The sequence below is a fragment of the Osmerus eperlanus genome, chromosome 18, assembly GCF_963692335.1.
Source record: "Osmerus eperlanus chromosome 18, fOsmEpe2.1, whole genome shotgun sequence".
In the NCBI taxonomy this organism is placed as follows: domain Eukaryota; kingdom Metazoa; phylum Chordata; class Actinopteri; order Osmeriformes; family Osmeridae; genus Osmerus; species Osmerus eperlanus.
Window position 1 is genome coordinate 1,604,629 of NC_085035.1, and position 20,282 is coordinate 1,624,910.

Below are 20,282 nucleotides of genomic sequence, written 5' to 3' on the forward strand. Positions count from 1 at the left end.
TTACATTACATTTACATTTAGTCATTTAGCAGACGCTCTTATCCAGAGCGACTTACAGTAAGTACAGGGACATTCCCCCCGAGGCAAGTAGGGTGTAGTGCCTTGCCCAAGGACACAACGTCAGTTGGCATGACCGGGAATCGAACTGGCAACCTTCGGATTACTAGCCCGACACCCTCACCGCTCAGCCAACTGACTCCCCCATTTTAACCCCCAGACTACCCCATTGCCAAAAGCCAACAGCGCACTGCAAATACAACCAACAGACAAAAACATGTTCTATGCCGTGGTGGAATACTACTAGAATGCGGTCCATTTTGTGGTGTTTTCCTGCAGCGTACATAAATTGTCAGGATTTATTTGTTGCATTTGAAAACAGAGACATCCTGATTCATTTAATAGGTATAATATGGTCAGAGCTGGATTTAGACTAGCCAGATTCCTGGGGCGAATCACTTTGTCTTGGTCCATTCTTCCACCCCCAAAAAACAAACACATAAATCTAAACCACACAGCGTCATGAAGCTAAACTGGAGCACTGTAACTACAGTGCTTAAAGCTAACGAACAAGAACAGTTAATACAAACAGAAGAAAAAGATAACGGTCTAACAAAATGTTTTTATTTGTGTTACTGACTTTGCAGTCCTTTTCAAAAGCTCTCATTGGTGCGTGGTTATCTCTAAGCACACACCTTCAGAGACAGGAACCACGTCGATTTTAGCCGTTTTAGGAAACTTTTTAAAAGTCTTAAAAGGCGGTTGAGCGTCCAGCCTCGGGGTAGAGAGTGTTCTCTGCGTCCACTCCCAGGCTCCTCCAAGCTGCTGCTGGGTTCGGCACCTGGGGGCCGTGTCTCTCAGCAGGACCTGGCGTCGGGCCTGCAAATGCTCTCAGAGCCAGGTGTTGTTTTATTTATTTGGGAGCATGAGTAACCTTTCCACCTGACCACTGCAGTCCAGCCTCTTAAGAGCCGCTGTCTCTCTCTCTATCTGTATGTGGTGTGTCTCACTCTTTCTGTTTATCTCTCTGACTCTCTCTTTCTCGTTTTCTTACTCTCTTACGTCTCTCCATGTTCCTCTCTCTCTCTCTTTCTCTCTCTTCTCTCTCTCTCTCTCTCTCTCTCTCTCTCTCTCTCTCTCTCTCTCTCTCTCTCTCAAATCTCTTTCTCAGCCGAGTAAAGATAAACAACCATCATCAGCATCCATCTTTGAGCTGTCAGAAAAACTGACTGTTGTTGTGACCTCTCTGAAGAATGATGTCTGCCTAAGTAAAATATTTTCAAGAACTTGTATTTCTGAGTTGTAGTGTCTGGTTTCCACCCTGTTTTTTAAGTGAGTTTCCCCCAGACTGTGACCTCTACAGTTGAGGAGAACAGTGTTTATTCTGCTCCATCAGGTGAAAATTGAACATTTCTACATCTTTTCAAAAATAATTACCTTGTTGTCAAGGAAGCACAGCCTATCTGAAAAAGAACAAACAGAAAAACGACAGCTTTCTTTGTGCTTTGTAACGACAGTTTGCATAAAGCGATTATGCCTGTCTGCCCACTCTGCTGCTAATTCATCTAATTTTTTGTTAACAAATATAACAAATTCATACCAAAGGACATTTGAGGGAGAAGGGTTGGTCGCTATGGCAACGTCGAGTGCCCTCGCTCGCCTGTTGCCTGGAGGACCGCTATTGTGCAACCAGCGGTGTTTCTACAAAGCATCTCTCTGAGCATGGGCCGATCTCAAGGTCTCGCTCTGGGAATGTTGAGTTCCTTGGTAATATTCACTGTTGTTTATCCAGTTGAAACCACAGTTGCCTCAATACGATTTCTACAAAAACAATCACTCAGCCTAAGGGGCTGTTCAAACTAGATTTTGGTTCTGGACGTATAGGCTATTTATCAAGTAAAAGTAGGCCTACATGAAGGTAGTTTTTATAAAGATCCATCTTCAGTGAGCTACCGGGGCGCTGTGGGAATTCTTACGAGTCTGAGATCTGGCAGTGAATGATCATGATGACACGACAAACGTGAATATAGTTAGCTCTAGCACATGTCCGTGCCACTTCTAAATTAGCATGATCAGGCACGATACATGCAGTCTAGTCTGAACTGACAGTTTACAGTAATTCACGTTCCTCCCGTTGCAGATGAAAACAAACCTTTTCCATTTAATCTATTAGCATTGATGCCATTGACATGAGTATTGTGCAATGTCAGTTGACGGAGTTAACTTCATTAACCCTGTGCAAATGAAGTTCACTTACGACGCCATTGTATGCCTGAGTGGCAACAATGTGAGTTAGCAGTAAAAGCAATAACACATCCATTAGGTGGCTGGATTTAAAAGTTTTGTAGGAAGGAAAGCCTCTTTTTACTAGAAGCTCTTCCGATTATCTAGTCATATTATATAATATCTGGTTTATGCTTTATTGAAACGGAAGGTTCACCTTGAAAGTGTGGTGAAAAATGTTGTCAGTCTTCACTAGAACAGTGCCACTATTAGTTAAGGTTCCGTATTAGACAGTCAGCTGACTGGATTGTCTCTAAACAGAAAGAAAAATGACCGGTTCAGACACGGTGCCTGTAGCAAAGTCTCTCTCCGAGGCATGAAGGTCACAGGACAGAATTTACAGTAGAAAGGGAAAAACACAAATGGCAAACAGCCAATTTCCGCGGTTTTAGTCAAGTGGGAATAGCCATCAGTCAATCACGTCATTCAGGAAGAATTAGCGTTTCATCAACGTGGAAGGATCCGTTGCTATGGTCATCGTGACCCCTGAACCCAGGCCATAAATGTGTATGTTAGGTCTTAATGTTCCAAATGCCTGTTGGCAGGATAGGCATATCGTTGGAATCACTTTCAAAAAAAAAATATTTCCCAGCTCATGAACTATACAACACTGACAACCAATCACAATCCATCCGAATTGAAAGCGCTTGCCCATTGGAAATTGAAGACCACATTGTGATAAGCTAATCGAGGTCGGTGTGGACGCAAATATAGTTATCGTTATAGTTATAGTCCTCGTTATCGTCCTGGGTGTGACCGTGTATGCAGTTTCCAGGATGCAGATCTGTCGGTCCTATATCACCATGTGTCATTGTTTCTGTACAGTATAAGCAGTCACTTTGGTGCAAATTGTTTTATTAGCTTTCTAATTGTAATGCGCAACAAATGGCAATGAGATGGCGCGATCGTTATTTTCTTTGGGTGTGTAGATAGATAGGTGTTGAATTACGACACAGCGTTTATTTGCATGGGTGATTGTCAGACTGGTGATGAGCCTGCCGTGGCATTTTAAAGTGTGGTATTTACAGCGGCTGTCTAATTTTGCTAAATGACATATTTCCCTTTGTAATGACTATGCTAGTCTGGTTTTGTCTTAATCAGTTTGAGGGTAATAGACCATTGTAAAAGTAATGCAATCTCTAAACGCCAGCATGGTTTGTCCTTGTCATTAGCCAAGAAAAGAGCCCCATGTAGAGTTAGAATCAGTTTTATAAGTTTGCACTTATAACCTCCTCCCCTTTCTCTCTCTCTCTCTCTCTCTCTCTCTCTCTCTCTCTCTCTCTCTCTCTCTCTCTCTCTCTCTCTCTCTCTCTCTCTCTCTCTCTCTCTCTCTCTCTCTCTCTCTCTCTGTCTGTCTCTCTGTCTGTCTCTCTGTCTCTTTCTGTCTGTATGTCTCTCTCTCTCTGTCTGTATGTCTGTCTCTCTCTCCCTATTTCTCTGACATCCAGAGAGTTTGAACCCGAGGTCTCACAATTTGCAGGCAGTCTTCCAGTGAGCTAAACACACGGCCAACAACAGGGACATATCTCTGAACATATCTCATGAGCTAAAAAAAAACCCCAGTTTAATTACAAGCAAAAACATCCTCAACAAGCACCTGCGGTCCTTGTCAAGCCTTCATTTAGTCAATGGGACGTACGGCGAAGGGGACTTGAATCTTCAACCTCTTGGCCTGTAGTAACACACTCTACCACTGAGCTGCAGCTATCCTCCTTAACCAGGCCCTGTTTACTCTGAGCCAGGCACACTTCACCTTCATGGTCACCTTCTGCTTCATGGCCCCAGTACCCCTCCAATCATCTTGTGGAGCACGGCTCTGGATCAAATCCTCTGGGGGCCAATGCCGAGGCAACAGGCTTTAAAAAGAAACTGCTCCCTCATTCTGCTTCCGCCGAAGACCTTGGGTTTGGCTCGGGCTACTGAATTAGGCTGAGTGTTCAGGTGTGTTGTCGTCAGGCTGTGCAACAAGTCTGGCGGAGGCTAATGATGTGTTGGGGAAACTGTACATGCTGCCACGCTCCTTCTGCACAAGCTCAGGTTCTGCGAGCTGTGTGTGCCTCTTTTAAGTTTTATTTTGATGGTAAAGTTTGTGCAGTTTCTGTTTTATATTAGATCAGAATCAGAATTCGGTTTATTCGCCATGTATGTTATACAAACACAGAATTTACTGTGGCAGGGAGGTGCAAACACTAAACATATACGAATCTTAAATTAAGTAAAAGTACAAAAGTTAAACAATTTCTAAGAACTAAACAATCTAAGAATCAGTGTTTAATTGCAATACTGCGTCCTACTTGATCGTGCCATTTGGAGAGCGTTAATAGAGAAACTGACATTTACTGCAGGTCACTGTCTGAGATTGTGTGTGAGATTAATTCCTATTCGTTTTATGGTTGGAACAATGTAAAATGCAATGTAACAAACAATCTTGTACAAATTATGTTTTTTTATGTAGGTTTAATAAACATGTTAAGATTTATGTAATCTTAAAGGCAGGGTAGGTACGTTTTGGTTTATTGGTTGCTATCAGGACATTAAGTTTATTTCAGCAAATATGACAAATAATGCATCTCACCAACATTACCAATCCTGCCTCTAACGCTCTTCTTACTGTAAATGTGTTAGTTCGAGTGGATGCATGGGAAGTCAATTTAAGGCTGGCAAACAGAAGGCAAACATCATTAGCGTAACCACAGAAACTCCCCAAACTGAAATGTCTTCCAACATCCACAACAGAGTTGTGAAATGTTTGGCTACATTTTACGGCCATCACAGCTACACTGGAACCAGGGTCATACTATCACAAGTCAGGTAGGATAATTGGTGACACCAGTGTTTGTTTTGGTTTACACTTACAGGATTGTGACTGTACCCTCCTCAGTGTGCCTTCTTCATTAGCAACAGCCAGTGGGGAGCCAAACAAACGAAAGCACCATACTGCTCAGGGGTAAATTTCACAATCCTGTAGAGAGTTGTCAGAGAGTTCACGGCTATTCTGTCGTATCTGCAGGCCTCCTCGTGGGCCTAATGAAGGCGTTCTTTTTTCTCCTTTAAATCTCCTTTTCAAGGGGTTCATTCTCCCCTCTGTCTCATAATTAAGTCAGTCTATGAGGCATAAAGGCTGAACTCTCCAGAAATAAACCCTGAGAATTCCAGACCATCTGCTCTTCTCCGGTCTCCTGCTCTACAGCATCCTCCCACCACCACAACTCTCTCTGTCACTGCGCCGTTCAGAGTTACGTGTTTCCACACAACGTTCACACACACCCACATAACACCTAGGGGGAAGATGTATTATGTAAATAATTTGTTATGAATTTCCCCACCTATCGACTACTTCCCCACTTCTGTCTCTCTCCAACTGGCTCTGTATCCTCTCCCCTCAACCACACACGCGCCTGCACAAACACACCCGCACTTTCTCTCGTTCTCTTTCTCTATGTTACTCTTTCTATATCCCTCTCTCCCCTTCTCTCTCTCCCTCTTTCACTCTCTCTTTCTTATCCTCTCCCTCCACTGACAGCCAGGTTGCTGAGATTGACCAGAAAGGTATGAATGAACGGGCTGTCTCCTGCATAATTGGGAGCTTTCATTGATTAATGATTTTGTGCACGCCAGTGTTTGAATTTCATCCCCATCTCCGGGGATCAGACGCCTTGAACAATCACATCAGTTTGTTCTCTTTTGATGTGAGAGACAGTCATGCTGTTGTCGCAATATTGAGGTGTCCCACTGTTCTACTCGATTCTACAAAAACATGCTAAACATAAATGAGATGATTGAGTTATTTCTTTGATAATGAAAGCGGACGGCTTAGTTGAACGTGTTTGTCCTGCAAGCTGAAACTGGACCTTGAGAACATGGCAGAGGTGTGTAGCGGGGTTTGCTCGTTTAAGATTAGCAATACTTAATTTATAATAAAGTATGTAGTTCTTGGGGGCACCACCTCTTATTGTTAAAGGGATAGAGGAAACCTTATTGAATAATATTTAAATAATAGCCTTCGTAATAATCAGTCTAATCTTAAATCGTGAATTCTATGAAAGTAGAGCAGATCAGATAACGTGAGTGATACGCGAATATTATACACAATGATTTGTTTAGGAGAATGTAATTATAATGAACAAAGAGAGAGGGGTAGAGAGGGACAGGTAGGCCTTTGTGGTAACAATGGACGAGCAAGGGCAACTGACTTAGCAAGGGTTAAGCTAACTCATTTGTAAAATACAATCAAACATCAACAATTTAATCACAACATGCCAATATGTCACAGGTAAGAAATATTGCAGTCGTAGTTACTTTTGTCGGTTTGAATAAGGGTAGAGTCAATGGTTTCGTTATCGTCCAACGAAAATAGAACAACGGAATCTTTGGCCAAAGTTCCGGGCGCTCAGTGAATTTGCAGGTTGAGAGGAATAGTTTAGAAATGACGCGTTCACTTCAGTTTAATTCCTACGAACAAGCGTGGGTGATTGTACGTTTGGGGGTTTTATACTCCAAAGAACAAGGGGGGGGTCCCCGTGAAGGTGACCTCTTTCATTGGTCAGTTTCCCCCCACCTGGGCGTCGTCCTGAGATCTGCCTAGGTGTGAAGTAGCTGTACCTTTTGAGTTCCGTTATTTCAACTGTCCATGGAATGCTCAAACTTCAGAATATAACAATACAACATTCGTAAATGGTTTTGTTAGTATGGTACAATCATTTTGATATCAAGATTGGCTGACTTAACTATACTTGAAGGGAAGTTATAATCAAACCTCAATTAAACAACGTTCTAAGTAAATGGGAAAAACACATTATAACACATCAACTACTGTCATTGAAATAGTGTCCATGAGCCATGTAGTCCTTGAGAATATGTTTGTAAATCCACATAAGAAAGTTCTTCCTTGTAAATCCTTTGTCTGATACTGTGGGCCGTGTGGCTTCTGTATCTGACCCCATGCTGGGCCAGAAGCTTTGAAGCTTCTCCTCTGGGAGAAGGACAAAGGGGGAAGATCCTTTCCTTGTCGGGGGTAGGAGAAGGTGTGATGGTACCGTGCTTTGTCTGTGGACTGTGCTACAGGTGTAATAGTATCTGCATGAAGCTAATTGGCTCATTAGTAAGTATCCAGAAGGTTTCTCAGGAACGAGGACAGTGAAGTGTGATCTTACCCTCCCTTAGCTCCCTGCAGGGTCAGCAGTCGTCCACTAGGGGGCACTTTGTGGGCCTACATCCACCAACATTTACATTTACATTTAGTCATTTAGCAGACGCTCTTATCCAGAGCGACTTACATTAAGTACAGGGACATTCTCCCCGAGGCAAGTAGGGTGAAGTGCCTTGCCCAAGGACACAACGTCATTTGGCACAGCCGGGGAATCGAACTGGCAACCTTCAGATTACTAGCCCGCTTCCCTAACCGCTCAGCCACCTGACTCCACCATTTTTTCTCGCTTCAATCGAAAGATGACAAAGCCATCCCCTCTTCAATGTCCGGCGTCGTCTTTAGGTCATCTAGGGTACATGTCTTCAATGGCATCATAGGTCAGAGGTCATCTACGGTACATCACAGGTCAGAGGTCATATGAATGTCTTGGTTCCATTAAACTACGTAGTCAGTTAGCGTTCAGTACAGTGTGTTGGTGACAGTGTTCAGTACAGTGTGTTGATGACTACAGTGTTCAGTACAGTGTGTTGGTGACAGTGTTCAGTACATTGTGTTGGTGACTACAGTGTTCAGTACAGTGTGTTGGTGACAGTGTTCAGTACATTGTGTTGGTGACTACAGTGTTCAGTACAGTGTGTTGGTGACAGTGTTCAGTACATTGTGTTGGTGACAGTGTTCAGTACATTGTGTTGGTGACTACAGTGTTCAGTACAGTGTGTTGATGACTACAGTGTTCAGTACAGTGTGTTGGTGACTACAGTGTTCAGTACAGTGTGTTGATGACTACAGTGTTCAGTACAGTGTGTTGGTGACTACAGTGGTCAGTACAGTGTGTTGATGACTACAGTGTTCAGTACAGTGTGTTGGTGACTACAGTCTTGGGGTGATGCTCTCAGTGAAACATCTCACGTCAGCCGTGCTCAAGTGAAATATATCAATATGTGCGGTGTGACGGCCGTGTAAGCCTGTTCGATCTCTCAGCCTCGCAGAGACGATCCCTCACCTTTATTCCTCCGGCCGGCCTTCATCTGCCCGCGCCTGAGCGCCTCCATTAATTACCCTGCAGCTGGGAGCAAACAACAGCTACAAGCAGCACATCAGATCCCTCACGGACAGAGACGGGCTCTCCTGGCCCGCTCTTTCACCGGGAGCTTCGCGGTTTTTATGTTCTCTCATACATCTGAGGCGATGTTCCCAGAGCTGAGATCTGCGGCCGGGCCAATAAGCACGTCTGGTGTCGGGAGGCTGGTTTCATTGTTTCTTGATGATCTCCTGGTGAATGCACCAGGGTGGACCAGAGCGAGGGAATGTGGAACATAAACAATGACAAAGGCCTTTATCTCTCCCCCCGGAGGAACCCTGTTCCCTGGGACGCTATCCACCATTTCTGCTGCTGCTGCTGCTGTTGTTGCTGCCTGGATATTACATCATCGCCACATCGTGAAAGATGGGAATCGTCCCCTGAGGAATGTGAACTGATGGCAATTTGGTGGAAAATGAGAGTACAGAACTGTTGTAAATAGCTGACTTTAGAAGCCTGTGTTTTGGCCCTGAAGCTAACTGTGTACTTTTAGTCTTGGTATCAATGCATGTACGCCATGTTATGGATGGCCTTGTTAGGTTTATTATGAGACACAGTGTACAACATGATATTATGCTGATTTCATATCAGCACTGCTAGTTCTCTTAGACTCCCATAGGTAGATGTTTTGATAAACCATAATTTCCACACGTCATTCTGGCTGCACAGATCTATCTGAGGGTTTCTGAAGAGCTTGAAAGAGATTAAAGATACATTTAGTTCCAGGCTCTTTTAATTGATCTTAAACTCTCCACTCACACAAACAGTAGGCTTGAATCTGTTTGAGCTCATTATTATTTGACCGTTGTCTCTGAAAAAATAATTTTCTTCTTTTTCTTTTTCCACGTCTCGCCTTCATGGCTTGTTGATGATATCTCTCATAATCAATCTCTCCCCGTGAGTGCACTGTTCATGAAACCCTGCGAGTTTGTCTGCTCCGGAGAGACAGACTTCTAATATTTGCACAGCCTGTATCAGTGAGATTGAAACAAAACACGAGGTGATACAGTAGGCTACTCTGCAGAGACAAATCAATATATTCACAAGAGCAGAAACACTACACACCTTCTCTGACTTGATTTTAATCAAGTCAGAGAACCACGGCACAGAGGAGATATTCGCACTGTATAATTATTAAATTGGGCCCTATGTCTAATTGTGAATATGTTCTTACTCTGACCACATTCGTATTCATCGCTAGTCTTGCGTTTCTGGTCAAACTATGAACTCTGTGCTCTTTATTTCACAACCCCAACTAACACGATATTTACTGTGCTGGGAAATATATTTGGATTTGGATCTTTTTTGTTGAAGTTAAATATTCCATAACGAGAAGGGGCCCTGAGCATCTACAGTTAATGGCTAAGTTCACCTCTCAAATAATTGTTTTTCTCTATGTCTAAAATTATACTCCACAGTTATTGGGTACAAAAATGAAATGCAGTAGTATTCATATAGTTATGTGTTACATTCAAGCTTTACCATTGAAGTATCCAATTCTCTCTTCCAATGCACTTTCCATTTCACTGAACTGTCAGATTTCATGTGTGGCACCCTTTTCTAAAGTCAGCGGACGTATCATTCATATTCAATAGAGTATGCAAATCTCCAGTCAACCAGACGCAGTTCAATGAAATTTAGATCCTTCCACTTACTTAGCATTCTGTCAAAGGAGTACACCATGACAGGCTTCGATTTACAGCTCTCCACAATATGCTGAGGGTAAGAATTGCTGACGACTGCCCATAAATATGGATTTGGCCCACAAACTGCAATCAAAGAATTTACAAATCATAGAATTGTATTTCCTGTTTATTTAACGCATGTTTGTTTGCTGGACTGTGGATGGCTTAATACTTTGGATTAAATTTAGGAGGCTTTACGAAATATCTTTTTTTATGTTGTCCTCTGCAGCTTTGGTTAGACAGTGTCTCATTGCTTGCTTAACACGTCTAATTAGACGTTTGATCCAGTGTACTCCCAAAACCACTCATCGAGGTTTGTTTTCAGAAATGGTATTCTTCCCATGAGTGTGGTCTTCAGTACAGACCCACAAACACACACACACCCACATACACACAGATGCACATGCACACACACAGCCATGCACACATACAAACACACAGACACACACACGCAAATACACACACATGCACACACATGCATATACAGACGCACGCACAAACACGCACACGCACGTGCGAAACACAAAAACACGCTCGCGCGCGCGCTCTCCAGGAAGATCCCTCCCTGTGTTCCTCATCTCAGCGTTTCACGGGCAGCTAACCAACAACCTGTCTTCCTCCCCTCCAGCCCCGTCTCCAGCAGCCCCGAGGAGCAGCCCACCTCACAGAGCACGGCAGATGGAGGCCCAACCGTCCACGGAAACGCTCCCGCTGCCTTCCTGAAAGCGCCACGCGTTCAGAGACAACAGGTCCGAGCGAAACACGACAAGGTACCCGAGAAAGAGTTTCCGAAGGGGTGAGAGGAAGACGATGATGAGGGAGTCAGGTGGCTGAGCGGTTAGGGAATTGGGCTAGTAATCCGAAGGTTGCTGGTTCGATTCCTGGCTGTGCAAAATGATGTTGTGTCCTTGGGCAAGGCACTTCACCCTACTTGCCTCGGGGAGAATGTCCCTGTACTAACTGTAAGTCGCTCTGGATAAGAGCGTCTGCTAAATGACTAAATGTAATGTCTAAATGTAAAGACGTGGCGTCGGTGTGACGTGGGTGTCGAACGCCCCCCGGTCCTCCGTCGAGATCGCGGATGACGCCCCAAGGAGCCTGTCCGGCCCCGGCGTGGCCGTGAGGGACAGAGACAGGGAGACAGAGCCCCTTGTCAATCGCCGCAAGACGAAGGGCTTGTCGAGCCGCGGAGAGCAGCTCATCCTGAGAGGGGCGGGATGGAGGATGAAGGGATCGGGGGGGGGGGGGGAGGGGGTGAAGACTGAGAGGGTGTCAGGTGGATCCCGACAGGTCGTTTCCCATCCACGCAGGGGTCCAGGCCTGCAGAGTCAGCAGTGGTGGATTCAGACGATGATGACAGCTATGGATGCACGCGGCCCGGCGCCTCCACAAGGCCATTCCTCCTCATCAGCCCCTCAGAGGGAGAGCCGGGCTGAGTCAGCACTACGCCGATAAAACATGTCGCTGTGTGGCCTCCTCTCTGCTTTACTCCACTGTTCTTCACCGTGGAGAAGGAGCGAGGGGGGGGACGGACTAGAGATGGTCCGTCAAACAGTGACCACCTTCATCCTTGCTCATCCGGACATCTGCGGACTGTCTCTTGTAGTGACAGAGGACTTCCTTTTGAGTTGTCCTGAAACCGCGAGTCTACCCAGTAGCACCTCGTAGAAATACCTTCGCACAGACACTATGTGATGATTTAATTTAACGTTAAACGGGATGTTATACACAGGCCCTTCTAAAAGACATACAGGACTGTGCAAAAGTCACAGGTACTGCCGCACAAATCCAGGAGACAAACAATGTTTATGTTTAAGACAATATTCATGTTAAATCTCTGGGGTGCCTAAGTTAAAAGATACACTGCACAGTCCCTGCTAAAAGACAAACAATGTCAATCCCTTCGTACATTGTGATGATGTCCTTCTGACCACATAACATTTAATGTGGCTTTGACGACAGATTCAGGAGTTTCTTTTGACACAGCACACCATGACCCAGCTTAGAAAGACGGGGTCATCTTAGAACACGAAGAAAAGAAAATCTCAAAACAAAAGAAATATAGGAAAACCTCTTAAGTTTGTCTTTGAAATATGAAGTACAACAGACCATGGCTGTGGGCCTGTTTTCTGTACTCTTTGATGAATGGTCTGGGCTGAGAGACTCTGCTTAATGAAGGAGCTGTGTGTCTGTATCCAGCCCTCCAGGGAGCTGGGAATGAATTCTCCCCCCCAAAAAACGTCCCCTCTCTCCAGAGCTTTTTCCCAGCTTCTCCCCCCTCCACACTGCTCAAGTAGGGCGAATCGGGCCCTTGAATTCATTACGAAAGTGTCACTGCAAACAATTAAATTATTCATTCCGGGAATGACATAAAGCCGGCGAGACAGAGTTGCCCTAAAACAAGACAAATTAGTCTTTAATGGAATATTTAGAAGTCTGAGGAGAACTCGATATCGGCCTTGATCTGACATCTGACGTGACGAGGAAGTTGATTGGCTGTCAGAGGATGTGCTCTCTGCTCCTGCTCCAATGTCCAGGGTTCTGGATGGGATTACAGTAATGAGAGGAAATGGCCAATCAGAGAGCTTGGCTCCACTCCCTGGAACTGGGGAGGAGCAGGGACTATGGGGCCTGGATCCTCCATAACTGACCCAGCCTGGATCCTCCATAACTGACCCTGCCTGGATCCTCCATAACTGACCCAGCCTGGATCCTCCATAACTGACCCAGCCTGGATCCTCCATAACTGACCCTGCCTGGATCCTCCATAACTGACCCTGCCTGGATACTCCATAACTGACCCAGCCTGGATCCTCCATAACTGACCCTGCCTGGATCCTCCATAACTGACCCTGCCTGGATACTCCATAACTGACCCAGCCTGGATCCTCCATAACTGACCCAGCCTGGATCCTCCATAACTGACCCTGCCTGGATACTCCATAGCTGAACCAGCCTGGATCCTCCATAGCTGACCCAGCCTGGATCCTCCATAACTGACCCAGCTTGGATCCTCCATAGCTGACCCAGCCTGGATCCTCCATAACTGACCCAGCCTGGATCCTCCATAGCTGACCCAGCCTGGATCCTCCATAGCTGACCCAGCCTGGATCCTCCATAACTGACCCAGCCTGGATACTCCATAGCTGAACCAGCCTGGATCCTCCATAGCTGACCCAGCCTGGATCCTCCATAACTGACCCAGCCTGGATCCTCCATAACTGACCCTGCCTGGATACTCCATAGCTGAACCAGCCTGGATCCTCCATAACTGACCCTGCCTGGATACTCCATAGCTGAACCAGCCTGGATCCTCCATAACTGACCCTGCCTGGATACTCCATAGCTGAACCAGCCTGGATCCTCCATAACTGACCCTGCCTGGATACTCCATAGCTGACCCAGCCTGGATCCTACATAACTGACCCAGCCTGGATACTCCATAGCTGAACCAGCCTGGATCCTCCATAGCTGACCCAGCCTGGATCCTCCATAACTGACCCAGCTTGGATCCTCCATAGCTGACCCAGCCTGGATCCTCCATAACTGACCCAGCCTGGATCCTCCATAGCTGACCCAGCCTTGATCCTCCATAGCTGACCCAGCTTGGATCCTCCATAGCTGACCCAGCCTTGATCCTCCATAGCTGACCCAGCTTGGATCCTCCATAGCTGACCCAGCCTGGATCAGACCTGGAGTCAGAAAACAGGGCTCTGGCCGCTACAGCTGAGTGATGTTGGGCCAGTATCGAGTGTGCCTTTCACGCACTGATGACTGGCGTCAGAACGCTCTCTGACTAACAGGATCTATCAAAGCCACGTCACTCTCCAAGAACTCTCCTCCCCTTTAGTCCCAGCGGTGGGTCTCCGGAGATGAGAAGCGTCAAGCGATTATCTCTCCACACTCGACTTATTGACAGGAGTCCTGAAATCACAGGCCCTTCTCAAAGGCGACTAAACGGTCGGATGAGGGCTAAGTAGAGGTCAGACAATCACAGCCTTTCATGTTAAGTGTGTAAATATATACAGTAGAAACAGGATGAAAGACATGTAGAGAACCAATCAGAGTCCATCGTGCAGTCGAAGCATGTGTAGATCAAAGTGACCTAAACATAGATCTAGTCTCAGTGGAACAAAATCCTTCTAATGTGGAAGGAGGAGCCAAGACAAACATCTCCAACACAAGGAGAAAAATTCTCGCAGCGCTTTTACATTTACAAAAAATAAATAAAAAATAAAATAATAATTTGTGCTCACGTCATGTCAGCACAAAGGTTTTTTGGGGGGTGAATTCTGCTACTAACTTATCTAACCTTGGAAAGGCCACTTAGAATATGGTTGAAACTGAACCATGTAAAAAAAAAAAAAAGAAACTGAGAAAGAGAGGGATGTCAAAAGTAGGAAAGCAAGGAGGAGTGCGTCATAGAAGCAGACAGCCTATCTCTGAATAACAGTTCAGGAGTTCATTTCCCGACAGGGCGCAAGATGCACTGTGACTTCCTCTCAGTCTCCTAGTCCCCCAGTCACTCTCCCTGTCCTCTGACTCAGACATGTGTCTCTGCGGCGTTCTCTCGCCTTCATTCAGGACCAGACCCCATACCCAAGGCACCCTGCGGCATTTGTCATCTTCGCAAGCGCTAACTAATAAAAAAAAAAATCTAAGTTAATTATGCATATCCTTTTAATCCAGCTAGTCAGGGCTGAATTATAGCTGAGTCACCTCAGGCTCAGCTCACCTAGAGAAGGTATTCCTCAGACAACACACTGAGCCAAGTAAACAACTGAAATGAGACTGCGCCTCAGGTAAAGCGACCGCAGATAAGAAAGGCCGGCTGTGGCAGCCTATTGTCGGATGTTTATGAATTAACATTATGTTGCCAGCAGATGGTACATTTTGGCGAATTTGTATCGCGTTCGTAAAATGTCACACGATGGGCAGATGGTGTTGGACAGTGTCGAATTCAGCGGGGATGATCCACCGCAGCTGATAAAAATGCTACAGACAGATGTTCTGTTCTGTCTGGTTCTTACAGCCACAATCTCCTCACACACGTTATCACGGTGCATCAGTCGCCTTGACGACGGCTGCCATCTTGAATTAGCGACGGGCTGACGTGCAGAGGAACTTCCTGCCTCCCTGTCGTCTCCACGGAGACGGAGGGGGTGGATATCGCCCTCAGCTTGTGCCCACATTTCACATCCACTCTGCTTCACACCACACCGGTCGTGAAGTAGGCCGGCTGTACGGGAAGCCCCGCACTCCAACTTGACCTCGCTCTCTTTCTCCCCAATGAAGATTTAGGAGCGCTCACAAGCGGCAGTTGGAGTTTGGCTGCGGCGAGACGTTAAATTAAAGCACAACCGCAAGCCAGCACATTTACAGTCCAAATATCAGTGTAGTACTCAAAACATTTATTAAGCCACTATCTGAAGCATTGGGAATTTAGGTGACAATAAAGGTGATTTGTTTTAGCTTTCATGTTGTCCACACAGAAGCACTTTCAGTGGAGGATCGCCAACAAAGGAAATGTTGCTGACTGTACACTGAAATCAAGGACCGTGTGTGAAATGCGTGGCTTTAATCAACGCACGTTTCCTAACTTTACCTCAAAATCGACTGCAAAAAAAAACCTATGTTTTTAACTCCCAAGGAAGTCAGTTACGCTAGATCTATGACAGGTGACATATTGAGCTGTCTGCCGCAATTGTACATCTATGAAATCATGAAGCCTTCATGAAGGTTTTTTTTTTTTCACGCATTCTCTCTGACGCATCAGTCCCAGGAGTTCAGTACAGCACTTTGTGTTCTCATTGACAGGAGAGAGCTCCTGTTTTCAGAGAGCTTTGCTGATTTGACATCTAAGGTTAGCTTGTCGTGGAGTGAAATGATTGTGAAATGGAGCGCGGTGAACCGAGACAACTTTTGCACTCCTGGTTAAGACTCTGGTCCTATACCGTGGTCGAGTGTCACTCCGAAACATCTTCAGGGACACAAACATGCTGCATCACAGTAAACATTAATGTTGTGTTCAACAACTATCACATCAACACTTGATGACAGGAAATCAAGCCTTTGAAGAGTTCTGGTTCTTGCAAACACACTCACAACTAGGAGTCAGGTGTCAGGTGGCTGAGCAGTGAGGGAATCGGGCTAGTAATCCGAAGGTTGCCAGTTCGATTCCCGGTCATGCCAACTGACGTTGTGTCCTTGGGCAAGGCACTTCACCCTACTTGCCTCGGGGGAATGTCCCTGTACTTACTGTAAGTCGCTCTGGATAAGAGCGTCTGCTAAATGACTAAATGTAATGTAAATGTAACTACTCACAACCTGTCGCAAGCTCTCACTCTCTCTCTCTCTCTCTCTCTCTCTCTCTCTCTCTCTGCTTTGATGTCCAAAGCTTGGATTTCAGATAATTACCAGCCTGGATTTAAACAGTGGCCTATCTCATTCCCGTGTAGCAAAATCAATGGTTCCACTCATCTGATGGATTGGAGAAAAGGGAGATGACGATCACAGCACTAACCAGGGGTTCTTCAGATTCATCGCACTGCACCGCATGTGCATAGGTCACGCAAAAAAACAAACAAAGAATCAATATGGTGCATTTGAAGAGCTTGATGAAAGCCAGTGATTTACGGAGCGCCGGCAATTTGTCCATGATTATTTATTTCCACGCCGGCTTGATTATCGTCTATTTTTCGTTACTCCACCAGCCAGCCTGTCATCTCATCTTCAGATGTCTCTGTGATGTGTTCCTCATCCTCGCTTTCCAAGCACAGCAGGGGGGGGCATGAATGTCTTAGACGGGTCATGATAAACACCACAGACAGGTCACACAAGGCCAGGATGACAGCACTGCTGGCCTCTATAGGAGAACAGTGGCTGAGACTATGTCAGCCCGAGTGTGGGTTTGTGTCTCTGTGTGTACTCATGTTGATGTGTGTGTGTGTGGGGGGAGGGGTGAGGCAACTGGTGCTGGTTTGTGTGTGTGTATATGTCTATAAGTTTGTCCACTGAGACAGAGAGAGAGATCGGCAGAGAAGGGGAAATAGAAAAAAGAGAGAGAGAAAAAGAAAGAGAGAGAATTAGATAGAGAGAGTGGAAGAGAATGAGTAAGAGAGAGAGAGAGAGAGACAGAGAGAGAAAGGAAAACAGACCAGGGTGGAGTATGAATGGTGCTTCATGTTTTTGGTTCCCTGTGCAGCACCATGGCTGTGAAGCCCATAAATAAGAGATGGATTAATCTTAGCTTTTCCTTTCACTCCTTACCGCGCTTCATTCAATTTACAAATGGCAAATAGAATTGTGAGGCCAGGCTTTTGAATGAAATATTTTCAGAAGCTTGCCAGAAAGCAATATTAAGGTTTATTTATTAATATTCTCTGTGGTGTAATAAATTCGGCTTTATACTAAATCAAGAGCTATCTTATTTAATGTAGCTCTCTATACCATTAGTTCATCTGTTCATGATGTATTCCATTGAAGAACTCTCAATTGCAAAGAGGATGGTTATTGTCTGCACAGATGTTTAATATGATAGGATCAGTATCCATGTTTATTCTTCCTCCAACTGGTGCGAGAGAGAGATTTTTTCTAAGCACTATTATATTTCAGCATGGACATGAAAAAGAAAACACACACTCAGAACATCCAGCATAGTATTCACACGACACACACACACACACACACACCACACACACACCACACACACACTCAGCCCCTGGGTATCAGTGGAGTCCCGGCTGGTGACAGTGTGGCTGGAGTGTGTGTGTGATTCAGACAGCGCCGGGTCACTGTCCCCAGGGTGAGGGGAGATGGAGAGGCACTGAGGCGTGATGGGGCGAGAGGTGTGTGATGCTGCCCTGCCACATCCCTCCTACTGGCTTCGTGGTGACGTCACCCCCCCTAAGGCAGAGTCTAAACAGACGCTCAATGAATCGTAGGACTGAGCCAGGGACTTTGACTGCTTGGTTCTTCCTCTTTGCCCATCACTAGCGTGGGGATTCTCAATCCTGGTCAGGCAGAGGACATGGAACAACCTCCCGCCGTGTCTGCACTCTTGGGAAGTTAGATTGCATCCTGGCAAACAGCAGGCAAATATGAGGCAGTTATCATGATGTCTCGCAGAGAGAGGATCCAGCAATCCGAATGACTTCTGACTGTGAGTAGCTGTGACTTATGTAACTTGTGAGGAGAGGGTGAGGTAGGGACTGGTCCACGAACCAAATGATTGTGTGGATGAGTATCCAGAAAAAAGTTACTTCTACAGTGTCTTGTAATTGACTAAACAAACCTGTGTTTCAGCATTGAATTGAGTATATACCCATTCATATTACTATACATACATACATGTACAGTATATAAGGATGCATACGCAAGCTTGCATACACACATACATACACACACACACATATACATACATGCACAGACGTTTCCACGTGGAATGAATCCACGTGATTCAGTACCATATTCCCAGAATTCCAATCACTGATATATACAGCCCTTCATGGCCACATATAATTGATAAGGGCTAGCAAACCAACCTGGTGACAGGATTGGGGCTGGGCAGCAAGGAAATGGATTGGCTGGATAAATCACTGATAGGAGCTAGACATATTTTAATAGACCAGCTAGAGAGCAACCAGTCCACAACCACAGATTTACAGCAAGCTGGGTTTTTAACGTGTGGTCGTGTTTTGTGTGTGTTTTGTTTGTGTGTGTGTGTTTTGTTTGTGTGTGTGTGTGTTTTGTTTGTGTTTGTGTGGTTAAACACGTGCATGTGAACATGTATGTTTAATGGAACTGTGCTAAATCTGCTTGTGGCTCGGGTTTGAAAGATCAATTTAGTGGTTGAATTTGCAGAGTATGCAATGCTAATTCCGGCTCTCATGCGGCCTCTCTCTGCGTCGAGAGACACTAGTCACACACGGTTCATCTGTTCACATGCACAGAAGGATCCTTAGAGACACCAGATAAATTGTTCCTCTCGCCACAACCCACCCGCTGATGTAAACTGCATTAACAGCACACCCACCTCTGATCACTAGTTAGAGATTTCGACATTCTGGACATTTTCACGGCATGTTCTCGTCATTGTTTATCGTTTTCCGTGCAGTCAAGGAACCTGACTGTTTCTCCACAGAACACTGAGAACCTTCACATATTTGATGTCCTGATATCACAACGGATGAACCGGGATCGATCTCGCTCTACTTGGGGACAGCGACTGTCCTAGATTAGAACATCAAGACATTCCATTCAATGTCAAAGCTGTTCTGAAGATCAGAGAATGCGGAGATGGGGTGTGGATGATGTAACACTGATAAGTGAGGAAGTGATTCTGCAATCATTTCATGTCAACATTTTAGCTGAAGAAACGAGGGAACAAAGGAAGATAAGAAAGAAAACAGGAAGGGAAAACTGACAGTATTTACTTGAACTTGACATTGCTTTTGAAACAGGAAATTACAGACACAAAACCTCCTAGTCAAATTGATTCATCTAGATGATCCTATCCAGCCTTGTTTGCATGGTAAAATACCATACTTTTATGACTTTGATGCATGTCAGTTCTACGCAATTCTGTTTGATGACAAAATCGTTCTATTTGTCTTTGAATCTTTGTTTTACACAATGCTGCTTGTGAGGGAAGAACAACAGACATCAAAAACTCAAAGGGGAATGCATTACATGCTCTGTCTGTGTATGCAATTCTCCCATTGTGTTAAACCCTCTTATCATAACCAGGTCTATATACAGGACCATTGGGAGCCAACCTGCAGGAGCCAGATAAAGAAAATGTCTCCATACCCATGAGGCCATTACCAAGAGAGTAGTCCTAGCTGTTTCTCTGGGACCTTTGATCTGGGATTACATGGACAGTGAGGAGAGGGGAGGGGAGGAGAGGAGAAGAGAGTGGAGGGGAGGGGAGGGAGGGAGGGAGAGAGGAGGGGAGGGGAGGGGAGGGGAGGGGAGGGGAGGGGAGGGAGGGAGGGAGGGAGGGGAGGGGAGGGGAGGGAGGGAGGGAGGGAGGGAGGGAGGGAGAGGGGAGGGGAGGGAGGGAGGGAGGGAGGGAGGGAGGGGAGGG